At 39.4% G+C, this 17,306-nt stretch overlaps 1 protein-coding gene and 1 long non-coding RNA gene across 2 annotated transcripts in view; both read left to right on the top strand.

The window, feature by feature from the left end:
* The window catches only part of mad1l1 (mitotic arrest deficient 1 like 1), a 273,709-nt gene that overhangs the window by 158,979 nt on the left and 97,424 nt on the right, over window positions 1-17,306 (top strand). The gene's annotated exons all lie outside the window — the stretch shown is intronic.
* LOC308075281 lies at window positions 10,284-13,627 on the top strand. Its single transcript, XR_013932185.1, has 8 exons — window positions 10,284-10,402; window positions 10,718-10,768; window positions 11,526-11,592; window positions 11,738-11,779; window positions 12,114-12,161; window positions 12,358-12,403; window positions 12,743-12,833; window positions 12,970-13,627. It is a non-coding gene; the product is annotated as an uncharacterized lncRNA (long non-coding RNA).

Raw genomic sequence — 17,306 nt, 5'->3', positions numbered from 1 at the left:
CACTAGTGTGTTAACATTCCGCACAAGAATGCTACTCACACCAAAGTCCTTGTAGTGGTGGCCCACGGCAGAATGAACTAAATAGTGGTCTTCAAGAGACAAGAAGGTGACCGCACATAGTGGTAGCCAAAGTGCCAAGTGTGCGGCCACCTTCTTGTCTCTTGAAGACAACTATTTAATAATGTGTTAACACACACATGTGGTGCGTGTAGTTTTCAAAGTAATTATTAGAAAAGCACAGCTAAGGTGGTGTCTGGTGTTGAAGCCAGTTAGTACAAATTGCTTTATGTATGTATGCCTTTTTACTTGTATATTCCTGATTGTCAACTCTTCATTAAATTGAACTTGAACTTAATTACACCTAGTTGATATATTGCATTGTTGTGTTATCACTGTCTTTGCTGAACATGTCCCATCAATATTTCACTTGTTGTACTAAGTAAGTGACAAATAAACCTTTCTTGATTGAAAATGTATTTCTCCTTTTTTTTCTCGTATGAAGAATTTTCAAGGTAATAATTATACAATCACAGTAAGTTGGTGTCTGGTGGTGCCTCCAGTTTTAGTAGGGGGCACTAAGTGAAAAATCGTTACGCGGCGGATAAAAGCATGAAATTATATACAGATGTCCCTTGGGTCATCCTAAAACATCCTAGAAGGGGTGCCCCAAAAAATCTTAAACAGGAAGTGAGTTATGGACAAAATCCAAAATGGCCCACCTAAACTGTTGACCGTTGACTTAAAAGACACCAAAATAATCTTTTGGTACTTTACTGTAAGTGCATTTTGAGGCCAATACTTTTGTACTTTTACTCAAGTAAACTTTGGTTACCGGACTTTTACTTGTAACAGAGTATTTCTACACTGCAGTATTGATACTTTTACTTAACCCTGCAAGACCCGGATATATTTCTACTTCTATTTAAAAAAAGTTCAACCTTTCAGATGGTGTTCTAGGAGTACTTTGGAGAGGAAAATATAATGTTCTAAAAAAAAGGTTTTATTGAAATATACACATTACATTACATTACAGTCATTTAGCAGACGCTTTTATCCAAAGCGACTTACAATAAGTGTATTCAACATAGGTAGGGAACGAAAACTACTAATCACCAGAAGTCTTTAGTGCATTATCTGCAAAAACAAGCAACCAAGAGTATACCTAGCGCTAAGGTAAAAGTGCAATATATCAGCTACCTATTTCCTTAAACAGATGAGACAAAATAGCTAAATCAAATGAGCATGAGCTAAAACAAATAAGTGAATCGACTAAACAAGATCCAATAAACAATCCAATAATCCAATAAACAATACAGCAATAGAAAACAAGCGTTCGTACAACTAGTTAACAACAAGTAGGTCAGGCAGAGAGGAAGGGTAGTGTTTCCTGAAGAGGTGAGTTTTCAGCCTGCGGCGAAATATGGGCAGTGACTCTGCTGTCCTAACATCAGTGGGAAGTTCATTCCACCACTGTGGGGCCAGAACAGAAAAGAGTCGTGACCGTGTGGATCGGCCAGAAGGACCCTTGACCCTATGACCCTACACACATAAATAAGCCATATTTGAAAGATTTGTATTTTATTTTAGTCGATGTCCACAACTCTCTCCATTCATTACAATATCCAACACATCCCTTGCAGTGAAGCGAGGCTCTCTCCTTGCTCGTAGCATTCTGAAATGAAAATAAAGAAATACCGTTAGTACATTAGTAGCACATCTCACTGCAGGTACATGTTTCACAAGTCACACAATACTGTCTGGACAACCTATTGTGCTTTGCTTATCCTCACAAAGGCCATCATCACTGAGATGGCTTTTACCGAGGACGGTCGCACCTTTTATCCGCTCCTGGATTCTACCCCGCGCTCTATTCTTCAAAGACGAAAACAACATCTTCGCCTCAAAAGAATCATCACTGCCAGCAACATTCTGGTGCTGTTCTACGCTGCTATATTGCAAGGATTAATCTTTATTGAATCCCACAATGTGCAGCTTCAACGGAGAGCGAGTGAAAACGGAGATTTACCGCAAGACGCGTCGACGCTACTTTTTAAAGTGTTCGCCGCGAGTAAATCGGTACAAACACGGAAAAGGACACCAATCCAGCTCGACGGCTTTACAGTAAGAAAGATTATTTGGTTGAGTTTATTGCTGTCGGGAAACGTACATCCTAATCCCGGCCCACCGACGTGAAGAGCACAGAGACTCACTATGATCAAAACTTCAATGGCTTAAGCAACTTCACAGCTGATTTCCAACGCGACGGAAGTGCCCGAAAAGGTCCGGTCCACAACATGCAGACAAATAGCTTTGTTTGGCAACGGCCCACCTCACCTGATAAGAACGAACCCCAGCAAACAGCTGGAGAAACAAGGATGGATTATTTGTCCCGGTTAACGTGCGTGCTGGCTCCAGGACCTACATTCTCAAGCAGACCACCGTCTGAAAGAATATGGCCGATGACGAGTGAAGGGCTTCCCCAACAGCAGCGTCATAATGAGGATTTCCTCATGCGCCACACGGGCCCAAGACAACAGCAGGATATCTCCCAGAGAGAAGCTCAAGAAAACAGTGTTTTTTCCCCTGTTTCTACCGTCTCCTGGCACCACCGCTTGACGTCGACGCGGGACAACAGCTTCCCCCCTCCCCCACCCCCACCCCCCCTCCTCCTCCACCACCACCACCACCAGACCATACCAGGACAACCGCATAGTATCCCACCGAGAGGAATGCTGGGAAACGGAGTTCCTTTCCCTGTTTTCCAAGCGGTCACTGGACATCTACAGGGTTTTCCCCTGTGGGATCGTGGAAACAGAGAGTTTCCCTTTTTCCCAAACAGTCCTTTGCCTGGAGGAATTTGGCCGAGGTCGACACAAGGGTTTCCCCACACCACCCCTCCCCCACATCCACCACCCCCACCCCCCCTCCCCCTCCCCCACCCCCACGGCAGATCTAAGGAAGGATTTGCGGCCTCAAATCACCTCTACACCCCCCCCGCGGACATCACAAAGTCCCCCCCTCCCCCACCCACACCTCCGACCCCCCAGAGCCTGTGAAGGACAATGGTTACTATTCAACTGAGGACATGGATGCGCTCTTTTCGACTAGAGGTACCCACATTGTTCACTTGAATGTTAACAGTCTTAAAAACTCTGAAAAAATGTCTGAGCTGAGATCCATGTTTGGAAGTGGCAGGGTAGACATTATTTCAATCTCAGAAACTAAGTTGGATAAATCCATCAAGGACTTTGAGATTGAAATAAAGGGCTACAATGTCATCAGGAAAGACAGAAATCTCTCTGGGGGTGGGGTTTGCATCTATGTGAGATCAGACATTATTTACGATGTGATCCCAGATTTGGATAACAACCCCACTGAATCGGTCTGGGTCAAAATTTTATACCCACATGCAAAACCACTGATAATTGGCGCCATCTACAGACCCCCAGAGCAAAATGCTTTTTATGACTTGATTGAGGATCATGTGGCGAGTTTAGGAAACTCTGAGACGGTACTAATTGGTGACTTTAACACCTGTGTTCTGAAGAAAGACTCAGCCACCTTTAAGTCCCTCAGAAAGTTCTGTGACCTGCACAGCTTTACCCAGCTGATAAAGCATTTTACAAGGGTAGGCACTGCTTCTCAATCAATCATAGACCTAGTGTTGACAACGGACCAATCCAGAATTTCCAGGAGCGGGGTGATTGAGTGTAGCTTAAGTGATCACAATATCATTTTCTGCACTCGGAAGATTCACAGACCTGGGGCTTATTGTCACAGGACAATCAGCTGCAGGTCTATGAAACACTACTCAAGTGATCTTCTAACAACAGCTCTTGGAAAAATGGACTGGTCCCATGTCCTAAATTGCACCTCTGTGGAGGAGTCCTGGTCCTGTTTCAAAAAAGCTTTTTTGTGTGTACTTGATAACATCGCACCCACAAAGGTGGTGAGGGTCAAAGCTAGCACAGAACCTTGGATGAAGGGTGACATTTTGAATGCCATCAAACTCAGGAACAAAAGCTACTCAGAGTTCAGGAAAAACAAAAGTGAGCAGCTACTTGAAAAGTGCAGAAATCTACGAAATGTGGTTACTAAATTGATCAGAAATGCCAAAAAGAATTTCTTAAATGAGAACATAGAGGCAAACAAAAGCCACCCACAAAAACTGTGGGAGGCACTAAAACAATTAGGCTGCAACGGAAAAATTCAGACAAAATCTACAAACATTTGCATTATTTCAAGTGGCTCGCTCACTACCGACAAGCAATTGGTAGCGGACTGTTTTAACAGTTTCTTCACCACAGTTGCAACCCAGTTGGTAAGCAAACTCCCTCAGCATTCAGGTCTGTTTGGCCCCGACTACATTCAAGCTCACTATGAGAAACTAGGGGCTAAAAAAGATTCCTTCTTTTTCAAACCTGTATTGACTGTTGATGTGCAAAACAAACTCCTCGCCCTAAAGCCAAACAAGGCCACCGGCCTTGACAACATCCCCACCAGATTCCTCAGAGACGCAGCGGTCTCCATTGCTCCCATAGTAGCCCACATTACAAACTTATCCATCAGTCAGTGTCACGTCCCACAAGAATTCAAGTTGGCAAGAGTAATCCCTCTATTTAAAAAAGGAAGCAAACTAGATCCTGGCAACTATAGGCCTGTTTCCATCCTTTGTTCCATCTCAAAGGTTATAGAGCGATCAATCCAAGAACAAATCAACAGCTACCTCAGTGAGCGCAAACTGTTGTTTGAATTCCAATCGGGCTTCAGAACATCCCACTCCACTGACACATGCCTACTATATTTGACCGACTACATCAAACGTGAGGTAGACTCGGGCAAATACTGTGGCATGGTCATGCTGGACCTCCAAAAGGCGTTTGACACTGTAAACCACGCAATTCTACTTGATAAGCTGAGGGCGATTGGTTTTGATTGCACATCACTAAATTGGATGAGATCTTACTTGGAGGGTAGAGAACAAGTGGTTGACATCAACGGAACCATGTCCTCATCCCTCCCGGTGAGCTGCGGGGTTCCTCAAGGCAGCATTCTAGGGCTGTTACTGTTCCTTCTATACATTAACGACATGAATGCTGCCTGTAACTGCAAACTGTTCCTGTTCGCTGATGACTCGGCACTCCTGATCTCGGGTGAGGACAAGTTGCAAGTTGAGGAAGCTCTCAGCTCTGAACTCTCAAAAATCCGTACCTGGCTTACCGATAACAAACTGTCACTACACCTTGGGAAAACTGAATCCATTCTATTTGGGACCAAACATTCCCTCAGTAAAATGAAGGTAGATGACTTCAAGGTCATAGTCGATGACACAATCATCACTAGCAAAGAAGAGATTACCTATTTGGGATGTATTCTTGACAATTCTTGTATTCTTGGGGCGGCCATAGCTGAGTGGTTAGTGAGCCCGCCTAGGGAACCAGAGGCCCTGGTTGCCCCAGGTTCGATTCCAGGCTATCCCAGCATATGTGCCGATGATATGAAATTTGTCCCTGAGCAAGACTCTTAACCCCAATTGCTCACAGGTTCTCATTGGAAACAAGACCGCAAGGACTTTCATGAACGACCTGTTAAAAGGAATTATCCTTATCCTTAACAAATACCTGTCAGGTGAAAGCATGGCAACAAAGGTGGTCAAAGGAGTAAACCAGAGAACCAGATTTATGGGCAGAGTTTCCTCCTTTGTCAACCCTCAGGCCCTCAGGACCCTCTCGGGGGCCCTGATTCAGCCCCTTTTTGACTATGCTAGCTCCTCTTGGTACTCTAACACCTCAGTGTCACTGCAGACTAAGCTTCAAACCTCCCAAAACAAACTGATCCGACTACTTCTCGGACTGGGGCCCATGACCCACCTCTCTCCCACTCACTTTGCCAGCCTAGGCTGGCTCAGGGTGGAAGACAGGGTTAAACAACTAAAAATGGGTCTGGTCTTCAAAATTGTAAATGCAGATTTGCCCGAAATGCCCCCTATACCCGCATATCTGTATAAATACCTCGAAAAAGTTAGTGACACCCACAGCCACGAAACTAGAGGGAGCGTAAACAACAATCTGGTACCACCCACCCATAAAACAAACATGGGCAAATTCTCCTTCTATAGCACAGCCACCAAGGAATGGAATAGTCTAACCCCATCCCTCAAAAAATGCAGTTCGCTGGGCTCATTCAAAACAGCCCTAAAAACTCATCTTTCTGGAGGCCGAAAGAGGAGATAGTACCAGTTTCCCTGTAGACAGACGACCCCCCCCCCTCCTCTTTTTTGTACATATTTTGTATTTCCTCATGCATTTTTTGTATATAATCGTTATTTTTCCATGCTTCACCCCCCCCCTTTTTTGTACATTTATTTTAATTTTTTTTCATGCTCCTTTTTTTGGTACATAGTTGTATTTTTTCTGTATTATCTGTATTTTCATGTTGATTTTTGAACTGTTTGGTTGCTACTATATATGTCTATGAAATTAATTCAAGGACCCCAACGGAAACAAGTCCGCAAGGACTTTTTTGGCCGGACCTTTTAGACAAAAGCATTATAAATGTAACTGTGTTGTTTTACATTCTTTTGCCTAATAAAAATTTCAATCAATCATCACTGATGGTGCTTACCCTAACAAAGGGATTGAGGATGGCTGTAAGTGGGCAATCCCCAACACCCATCACATGAACAATGATGAGAGAGTCTTAACTGGGCGACTCCCATATGAACAATTACCATACACTGATTGCTAATCACAAACATTACCAAAATGTTTTGCTAAAACATTATAGGCAATGAAATGTTATAAGCTAATACAGTATATTTGTCTTCGGGTACAATTGGTTACAAAATACAAATTGGTATGTGTGTATATGTGTATGTATATATATATATATATATATATATATATATATATATATATATATATATATATATATATATATATATATATATATATATATATATATATATAATGCAATGTGAGGAAAATACACATAACTGTATAAATGTATTGTGAAAACTATAAGACTCCACTTAGCCAGGTGAACAGGTACATTGCTATATATATTTATGCAACTTAATTCAAAATATGTAGAGGGGTTAGTATACACATTCAATGTGCTGATGTATTATCTATGTAGGCAGTGAGTATATAATAATATTATTAATTAAAATAGTTTGGACATATCATTATCTTGTTGTAATGACCATTTACGACAATTTATAAATGTTATGGGCCACACTAAGAGTGGCAAGAGTGAGTTTCCTCTTTTATACTTTTTTACATGTCAAAATAACAAAAGTCTGTTGTTTTGACATGTAAAAACGTGTGAACACATTACCTTTATAAATGTTGATTTAAGAGGATATCACACCAGATAAGTCAGAGTGTGGTGGTTACAAAAAAAAAGTGTATTTGTGGTTTGTGATCAGTCATAGAAAAGTTGCATTTTTATAGAGGAGTTGGAATTATTGAATTCCATCAGAGAATCACTGGTACATGTAGTTGCATAGCCTAATGAATAGAACCTTGTGTGATGACAAAAACTCTCTAGAATACATTACAACTACTTCTACATTATGATTTAGTGTTTGTGTTTATGTCAAATACGTGTTCTGTTCTGTTCTGAACTAAACCCTAACAACAGTGTGTTTATGTCTGTTGGTTGTGCCAAGGTGCAGTGGTCCCTCGTTGCTCCTAATGAGTTCAAAGTGCAAAAAGTGATGTTGATTATGTAGTCCACACGTTTTAGAAGTAAAGTTAGTCTAGTTAATTATCTATAAATAATACACTCACAATGGACTATTTATGTAGGCTGTGTCTTTTGACTTGTTTGTAATAAACATTTAAAGTCAAGATGCAGCTTGGTTTACTGTGTTTCTGGCAATTTAATGTAATCACATAGAAGACAGTGTCAGGGAAAAAATAACATACCTTGTACTTATATAGAACATAATATGTTTTGCCAAATAAATTAAGAAGCTGCTATGTACAATTGCACACTGTAAACACAATATAGCAACAGACCTGCAAGGTATGTTATGTGAGAGAGACAGTTGTACAGTCTTACACATAATGTGAGACTGTACAACAATAACAACAGTTCTGTAGAGAATCAGACCAGATTAAAGACTAAAAGAGAAGATAGCTATACTCAAGTGAAATAAATTAAGGTCAAAATGACAGATTGTTGACAGAACTGACAGAACTAATTTAACTTTGAGCACGAAGCTCTCAGATGGCTCCCCTTCCTTGATTTCCCCTAAATAGTCCATGCATACACATGTGTAACTTTAACATTCCAAAATGATCTTCTGGAAACAAAATATAACCATGTTAATCCACAAAAGCCTGTTATTTGGGGTCAAATAATTCCTGTCAGTTGTTCACACACCAGGGCCACCTGGTGAGACATTGACACGTCATGTAATCAATGACCACATTTGCATGGATATAGGTCATTTTCTAAAGACAGCTAAGCATCATTCACAAGACAAAAGGAATGTTGCAGTGCAGGTGTGAAGTGGGTGAGGGAGATATTTCTAAAGACCTTGTAATTCTAGAGAACACAAGATGTTGAAAATAAATGAAGATGTTGTGATGTACAATGAAGACTATGAACAGAATATACCAAGCAGTTATTCCTTGACCACACCAGGTTGTATTGTTCTGAAGGAATTTGGAGTAATCGTGTAAAATAGGAACTTGAATGGCCTATCTATCTTAATGGCTCTGCTTGAGTAGCTATATTGAGATGAGAGAGACTCATCCACACAAGGACATGACTAGAGTTGCTTATTGTAAATGAAAGCAGGACATGAGAAATGTCTATCTAGCAGTGATGCAATCTGGGAACCCAGAGCCAGTGAGAAGGAAAAACAGCGCCCTCTGCTGTTTGTACTATCTCTCACTGGCTCTGGGACAATGGCGACGTAGCACCCGTGCGCAAAGGAAACCGGGGTTTTGGTCTGCCTTCAGCTTTCACTTCCGGTGGTGCCACTATGTTTTCATTCCCACTAACAATATTTCTACACGGAACACTAACACCACTTCTCCCAGAGAACATGGATCGTTTTGGTTATAAGCCCACTTGTTTCTATGATGAAAGAGTAAGTTAAAATGTGAATATCTTTCCGTGGTTTTGTCTGCTCCGCGGACGCTATTTTTAAATTAGTTTAGGTTTGTTTCGAGGGGGAAAGATCGACAGACACGTGAATCCCGCCTACTACATTTGATTGGGTAAAGCGCGGCCTGCTTCCTGATCTGAAAGCACGCCCACTTGTAGCCCAGTGCGTACATGTTATGACGAGCCTTCACGACAGATTCCAACGCAGAGCAGAATCTGTTCTTGAGAGATTAGCAGTGATGACCGTTACAGAAGACTATGTAATTAGATGTATATTTTACTATTCATATCAGAGATAGTTTGAGGTGAACTATTCATGTTGTGTTTATGGTAACTTAATTCATCACATTGCATTCGTAAGGCATCCCATCACCACCAGGGTTTAGAACATAGAAAACACTTAAATATACGCAGTGAGCCATAGTCGTTTTTTAGACGTTCGGTTTTTTTGTAGACCTAAATTAGATGGTCTAGATTCGGTCTATATCTAGACCAAATCTAGCTGATTGAATTTAAACAATTATTCCATAAATATTGATACAAAATAACAACTGTAAGTTGTATAACTGATCTCCAAATATTGGACCAAAATAAATTGAATAGCCATTGATCAATATACAGTATAGTTTAGATTTAGCCTTGATCTAGACGTTTATATCAAAACTATATATCAACGTTCAAATGTAGACCATTTCTAAACTTTTATTTTTTATTCATGTTGTTTGAAAATCTTTATTTTAGGGTGCTAACATTAGGTTCAGAAATTATTATATCTCACTATTGTCACTATTGATTTAGACCATATTTAAATCATTAAATTAATTTATTTTTTTAGTCATGTTTTTTGAAAACGTACATATTAGGATGCTAATATGTTTAGAAATACTATTACAGCGAAATAATGCAGTTTGCATAATGGTGATAATATGCAAATATTTTTTTTTTATATGTATAAATATAATAAATAAAGGCAGTTTGCACTAATGGTGATAGGCTAATATAAAATACAGAAGAACGAGTGAAAGCCAAGCAGTAAACTGCTAACCTCGCATCACTAGACTTTCTACAGTAAACCGCAGATTGGGTTTCGAGGTCGTTTTGCTTGTTTCTTTCACGAGACTTGGCAACATTGGTTTTGCTTAGCGGTCTCACAAGACGTGGCAACCCCTGGAGAGGTTTCATAACAACACGAAAGTCAACAACGCGTTCAAAAGGCAAGCGGAAAACTGAACAGAAGAGACTAGAAAAACATTAATTCTGAACTCAGTACACTGCATAGGTGAGTGCTAAAGGATACATTATTTGAAGGAGATGTTTATTTGTGTTGACATAGTTAGTTGGTCATGTACAGTACTAGTTAGCATTAGCCAACTAGCTACCAGCTAGCTTCTGCCCAAACACAATTCAATGTTTTTTACTGGTGGACCGTAACGAAGTACAATCACTTGAGTTTAAATACAATTTTTAATACTTTAACAATAAAATAATCGTTTATATGTGTAATGTTTAATCTGGAGTTAAGACTTTACAGAACCTTGTGGAATGTTTGATTAATGTATTATTTTTTCTTTATTTTTTGAACGACCTGTACCAGTAAAACCGACAAAGAACAACAATAATAATGGTATAAGATGAAACACCACAGGTAATTTTTTTCCCGTGAGTTTTACATGTAACTGGCCTTAAAAACAATGTATCTAGCTATTTCTCACCACTAGTAAGACAACATTATTAACCTTTCCTTGAGTTGGGCCATGTGTTGAATATATTGTTTAAATCAATCAGTAGCCTATTTACATTTATTTACAGCTCTCAATCTAGGTGATGTCTAGAAGTGGCAAACTGCTGACTTTTGTCACATTTTATCTATCTATCTATCTGGCTATTCCACGACAATGACTGCAACTCCTTGCAACTATTTGTGGAGCAGTTACTCTGCTCTCTTCCTTATGATAGTAAGGTCTAGATAATATGGGTGTTAAAGTGCTGAGAATATAGCATCTCCTATCTGTCATATTATTAATAGATGTTTGGATGTTGGTCTATGTCCAAAGATGTGGAAGGAGGCTAAGGTTATTCCTATAGATCTAGGCTATACCTAGACCTATAAGTATTTGACCTGTTTTGAGCAAAATCATGGACAAGTTGGTGCATTCACAAATTCAAGCTTGTTTTGTTTCAAACAAGCTTGCAACATATTCTCAACATGCCTATAGAGCTGGTCACTCTACTTCTACTGCTTTGATACAGGTGACTGATGACTGGCTTAAAGCTATAGATAACCCCATGCTGGTGGGAGCTGTGCTGTTAGATTTGTTTGTTATTTTGTCCTTTTTATTTTGGGAGTATTGTCATATTCGTTCATTACAATAATATACATCTGGCCTAATTATCCTCCCCAGGTGAATCACTGCCCAGTGCCCATAGCTAAGACAGTTTTGACAGCCCCTCTACACACCTCGACACCAGGTAAATTTAAATGCTATGTTAATTGATTTAAGCCCAATGTTAAATATATATATATTGTAGATGGAAATTACAGCCTGTATCAGTATTAATGTCAAAACAAAACCTTAAGAGTTTTCTAATTCCTTCATTTCGTTTTCTGCTGTAGACAAAACTCCGGTCAGCCGTAAAAGAGGAAGAACTGCACAAGGTGACTGCACATGAATGATTAACATTTTAAATACATTTTGACAATTTCTGTTTGTTTGTTTACCCGCCTGTATTATCGTTGGGACTACTACTACTATGCTTTAGGTCCTCTAGAAAAAATGAGTGTAACAGAACGTTTAGCCGGAAGATTAGAATAAAAAATGTATTAAAATATATTATGTATTTCAACAACAGTACATCTACTGTGGGGGCCTTACTCCTGAACAGAACAAACTAGGACTCCACAATGAAAATGTGGATAAAGCACAGCATATATCATACATGACTTGATGGTGTAAGAAGGTGTAATTTCAATGTGTTTTCACACCCAGCAGAACATTGAAGCTACACACCGGTCCAAATCAGATCCAGAAATACACAAGGTAACTTTCAATTGACTGTAGCAGTGAGCAAAATGGGTTTCAATGGGGGTTTTCTCTCCCCCAACAGTGAAGCCGTAATCTGGGCCAAGAAAATGTCTGGACTCTACTCCACCTTTCAATTGACTATAACAGTAATCCTCAATGGTGATGTTGCAAGTATGACATGTAGCCTAATTACCTTGTCTTTCACCAACAGGAAATCTTATCAGAACTCCCAGGAGAAAGTCACAGGATTCCAAAAGGTACATTTTGATAAAGTTTGGAAGTCATCTTACTCTGGCAAAAGTTTAATTGGGGAGAGATAATGATGTTGAACTTGAAAACAAGTAATGTTGTTTATTAAGATCTACACCAGCCAAAGTATAGCCTCACATTCTAAATCACAGGCAGACTGTCACATGGTTTGTTTATTTCAGTTTCCCATGTCGGAGAAAAGTAAGAATGGAAGTATTATTTATCACTTTCCACTGTGTTAGTGTATTATTTCTGTTTCATATCAACATAATTGTCTTCATTGCAGGTTGGCAGAGTGTGCCGTTTTTCTTTTTGCAATTTAGCTTCACGTTTTCTTTTTGTTTCAGACTTTTCACCAATGGCCTGATGAGTCCTTTCTACTTGCATGGACAGCAGGAGAGAGCTTTCAAAAGCACTGCCTTCTATCTGTCATCAATGGTAAAAATAACTTTGTCAGTGCTAGTTATTTGTTGATTGCTTATTCACGTTGTACATGTGTGACTGACATATACTAGATAACCTCTGTAATGTCTACTGTCAGTCTGAGAGTTATTTGTCATTGTTTTGACTGCAGAAGACATTCAGAGAGACAATGGAGAAACCTGGTCAGCGCTGCCATCTCTGACCACTTCAAGCAGGCGCCTGGTAGAAGTGGTGGAGAGGGATACAAGAAGAAGAAGCAAATCCAATGTTATTATTTGGTCAAAACATTTTGTTAAAACTTGTCTTTTCTTGTTGTTTAACGCATTAAGACAGGGAACGCATCTGTGTCACTTAAGATTTCTTTGGCTATTCAAAAAATAGCAGATATACAAGCTCATAGCGCGGAACTCGGTGCCGCGCTAAGAGCTTGTAGATCTTCTATTTTTTGAAGATTAAAAAAAAAAGCGTTAATCTTTGAATAAATATATATATGCATTTAAACTCAAGTCTAGGCAAAGCAAAGATTTGACGTTAAAACATACATTCAAAGATTTGCAAAAATGTTCAAGATTGTTAAAACAAAAATATAGCAGATCGACTAGCGCCGAGTGCCGTGCTATGAGCTTGTAGATCTGCTATTTTTGAATAGCTCAAGTATAAGATGTGTTAAAGCAGAGGTCTTCAACAGAGGGTCCGGGACCCCTAGGGGGTCCTCAGAGTTACTACAGGGGGTCCGCCAAATCTTTGTGTGATATGATATTTTTTACATTAACCACTTGAACCCTAGCATCCTTTTTCTGAGGAGAGCTTTAGCCAAAAATAGCAGATCTACAAGCTCACAACGCCTTGCGCTGCGAGGCGTTGTGAGCTTGTAGATCTGCTATTTTTGGCAAAGAGGTTTGGTGTAGAGGGGGAAAAAAAGATGAATATACAAGTCAATGTTATAGGGGTCCCTGCTTCATCTCTCTCAGCTAGGGGGTCCTTGGCCTGAAAACTTTGAAGACCCCTGTGTTAAAGTGTTTAAAATCTAACATGACAGGTCTTAATGGCTTAAAGCATTAAGAGGCGCATAAATTAAAGAACGATTGTACCAGCTTTGTTATGTTTTTTTTTTTTTTAAATATGTATTGTGATTGAAATTACAGTTGAAGGATAGTTATGTTCAGAGTAGATCAATGTTAACATTAAGAAACATGATTTTATCCAGTGGTACAATAAAGAGTAGCATGACATTAGTGTCACACTGCAAACTATTTAAAAGATCCAGAAAGATAACAACATAATGTTAACAAATTATCAGAACATCATGGGACTACACTACTACAAAGGTAAGCAAAACAGGTCAAATTTGGTCCATCAGGTAGTTTTTGTAGAGAACCTGGATCTGCATTAAAATGTAGGCATTTAAATGCATTAATATAGGTTTCGTGTGAATAATTTGATAGATCTTAAAGGTGTATATTGCCTACAAGTTGTTTAGATGTTATTTAAACATATGATTTAATTATAAGTATATTAATATCCTTATTAAATAGACGTTTACATGACGTCTAAACAACGTTCATAGTCTATAATAGCGTTTAACCCACTGGGCATTTTTCGGGCTATTAGACGTCTAAATAACGTCTAGGCTAAATCCGGTTTATGAGAGGTCTAAAAATGAAAGTTTTTTCGACGTCTAGGCTAAGCCTAGACGTTCTTTCAACGTCATTTGAACGGTTATATATTTATATCTAGCCGTCCAAACGACGTTGAAATTACGTCTAGGCTAGGTTTAGACGTTGAAAAAACTTTCAATTCTAGACCACTCATAAACCGGATTTAGCCTAGACGGCTAGGTGACGTTTAGACGTCATTTAAACGTCTAATAGCCCGAAAAATGCTCAGTGGGTACTTCAATGAAAACAACTTTGTCAGAAAAATGCCTTGACAATAAAACATCTAATTTGGTCAGATATGGCACCTTGACCTCTCACCATGACAAAGGGGTTAATAAGCAGAACATTGTACTTATCTTAAGACCTGACTCCGATGAGAGAATTATTTCCTATTCACTCATATATTCATTACTGAGTGAATACAACCTTGTTTAAGTCTGAATATACTGATTGTCTATTTACTGTACATGCATTTAATAATATATGCATTTATAAACACAGGGTGTCATATTCATATATTTTATATTAATCTCATAAGAATTAAGACATATTTGAATTGCTTGAAGTTTCTAGAAGGTTGCATGCATGGAGCATGTCTGGGGGAGGGGCGGAGCACATGTAGGGTCATGTAGAAGTATGTTAGGTTGTGATTGGTGTAGAGATGGTTGTATTGTTCTCTTTGTCCAATCATTCAAAGCAGTTACTGGCTCCAACCCAGGCTCTCTAGTATAAGAAGTTTGTAGTTGTAATTCATCCACAACTCCTCCAGGATATCAATCATTTCTGATCAGACCTGACTTTGGACTCCAGAATTCAGTGGAAGATGAACTCTCTCAACCCAACCAGGAACAGTTCTGCTGAACAGGAGGGACCCAAAGAAAATGGTATGTTACTTCTCTACCTCCTTTCTAGTTTGAATTTCCCTGCTCTGTTGTACAATTGTTCTATTACTTTACATTTTTTAAATTAAGCAGTCTCACTACTTGACTCAATCTTATACTTTGTGTCTCAAACTAGTTCTGCTCTTTATTGCTGCTTTGTCTCATTTGTTGTCTCAGCTGTTGCTTGTTTGCTATATATGTGTGTATATATGTGACCAAATTTGACTGGGAGACAGTCATCTAGCATTTTTTTTTCATTTTCATTTTTTTCATGTCATATGAAAGCAGGGAATCATAGCAACATAATGATATATTGGTTAATAAGATTGAGTGAATAGTTTTGAAACTACAGCTTATAGAACTGAAGTCGGGGGATGCATTTCTTTTGTTTCCAAGGCTCTCTTTGTTATGCATGATCTCTGAGACCAAGTGTTTGCCAATGCCCCCTGCTGGAACTGCTTGGTTCCAGTGCCTCAGGAGGACTAACATAGATGCGTTTTCACCACAGTTTTAACAAAATATGATTGTTAATACATATTTATTTGATATTTACATTAGACACAAGCCAACTGACTAGTGATACCTTTCAAACGATCCGGTAGAAATAGCAAATTTTACCACGATTTGGAGATGGAAGGAAAACTGAGGATTTGGTTAGCATATATATATGCATACATATATATATGTATGCATGTATGTCTGTCTCTAGAACAACAGTTGAGACAACACATGAGGCAAAGCCGCAATATAGAGCAGAAACCACCAGCCAACCATGGTTTTATATAGATATATGTATAGATATGTATAGATAAGTGGTTACCTTCGAATACTCTAGGGAACAGCTTTATGCAATGAAGTTGTACATTTGTACTCTATTCCCAATTCTCAACCATATTTCCTTTGTCTTTCTGCAATCCAGTGTTGGGTCATCAGTCTGGCTTCCCTGTGCTACCAGCAGTGATTGAACAAAGAAGCTTGGCTAAACCAAAACGGCATAGCTGTGATCAGTGTGGTCAACACTTCTCTAGAATGGGCAACCTTAAAGCACACCAGCGAATGCACACTGGAGAGAAACCCTATGGATGTGATCAGTGTGGACAAAACTTCTCTAGAATTGCCAACCTTAAAACACACCAGAGAATGCACACTGGAGAGAAACCCTATGGATGTGACCACTGTGGACAACGCTTCTCTATGATGTCCACCCTTAAAACACACCAGAGAATGCACACTGGAGAGAGGCCCTATGGATGTTATCAGTGTGGACAACACTTCTCTCAAATGGCCATCCTGAATAGACACCAGAGAATGCACACTGGAGAGAAGCCCTATGGATGTGATCAGTGTGGACAACATTTCTCTCGAATGGCCCACCTGAAAAGACACCAGAGAATGCACACCAGAGAGAAGCCCTATGGATGTGATCAGTGTGGACAACACTTCTCTCGAATGGCTCACCTAAAAATACACCAGAGAATGCACACTGGAGAGAAACCCTATGGATGTGACCAGTGTGGACAACATTTCTCTATGATGTCCACCCTTAAAACACACCAGAGAATACACACTGGAGATAAACCCTATGGATGTGACCACTGTGGACAACACTTCTCTATGATGTCCACCCTTAAAACACACCAGCGAATGCACACTGGAGAGAAACCCTATGGATGTGACCAGTGTGGACAACACTTCTCTGTAATGGCCAACCTTAAAGTACACCGGAGAATGCACACTGGAGAGAAACCCTATGGGTGTGCTCAGTGTGGACAACGCTTCTCTAGAAATGCCAACCTTAAAACACACCAGAGAATGCACACTGGAGAGAAATCCTAATTTGGTCATTGTGGAATTTAAAATGTCTCTTTTAATTTTTGCAAATATTGTACTTTTACTCCACTACACTTATTTGAAAACTTGAGTTACTAGTTACTTTGCCATTGTCAATT

This window comes from Gymnoscopelus braueri (genome assembly GCF_963280865.1).
Source record: "Gymnoscopelus braueri genome assembly, chromosome: 2".
Classification (NCBI taxonomy): Eukaryota; Metazoa; Chordata; class Actinopteri; order Myctophiformes; family Myctophidae; genus Gymnoscopelus; species Gymnoscopelus braueri.
Note: the sequence above shows the minus strand (reverse complement) of the source record. Positions and strands in the feature narration are given on the sequence as shown.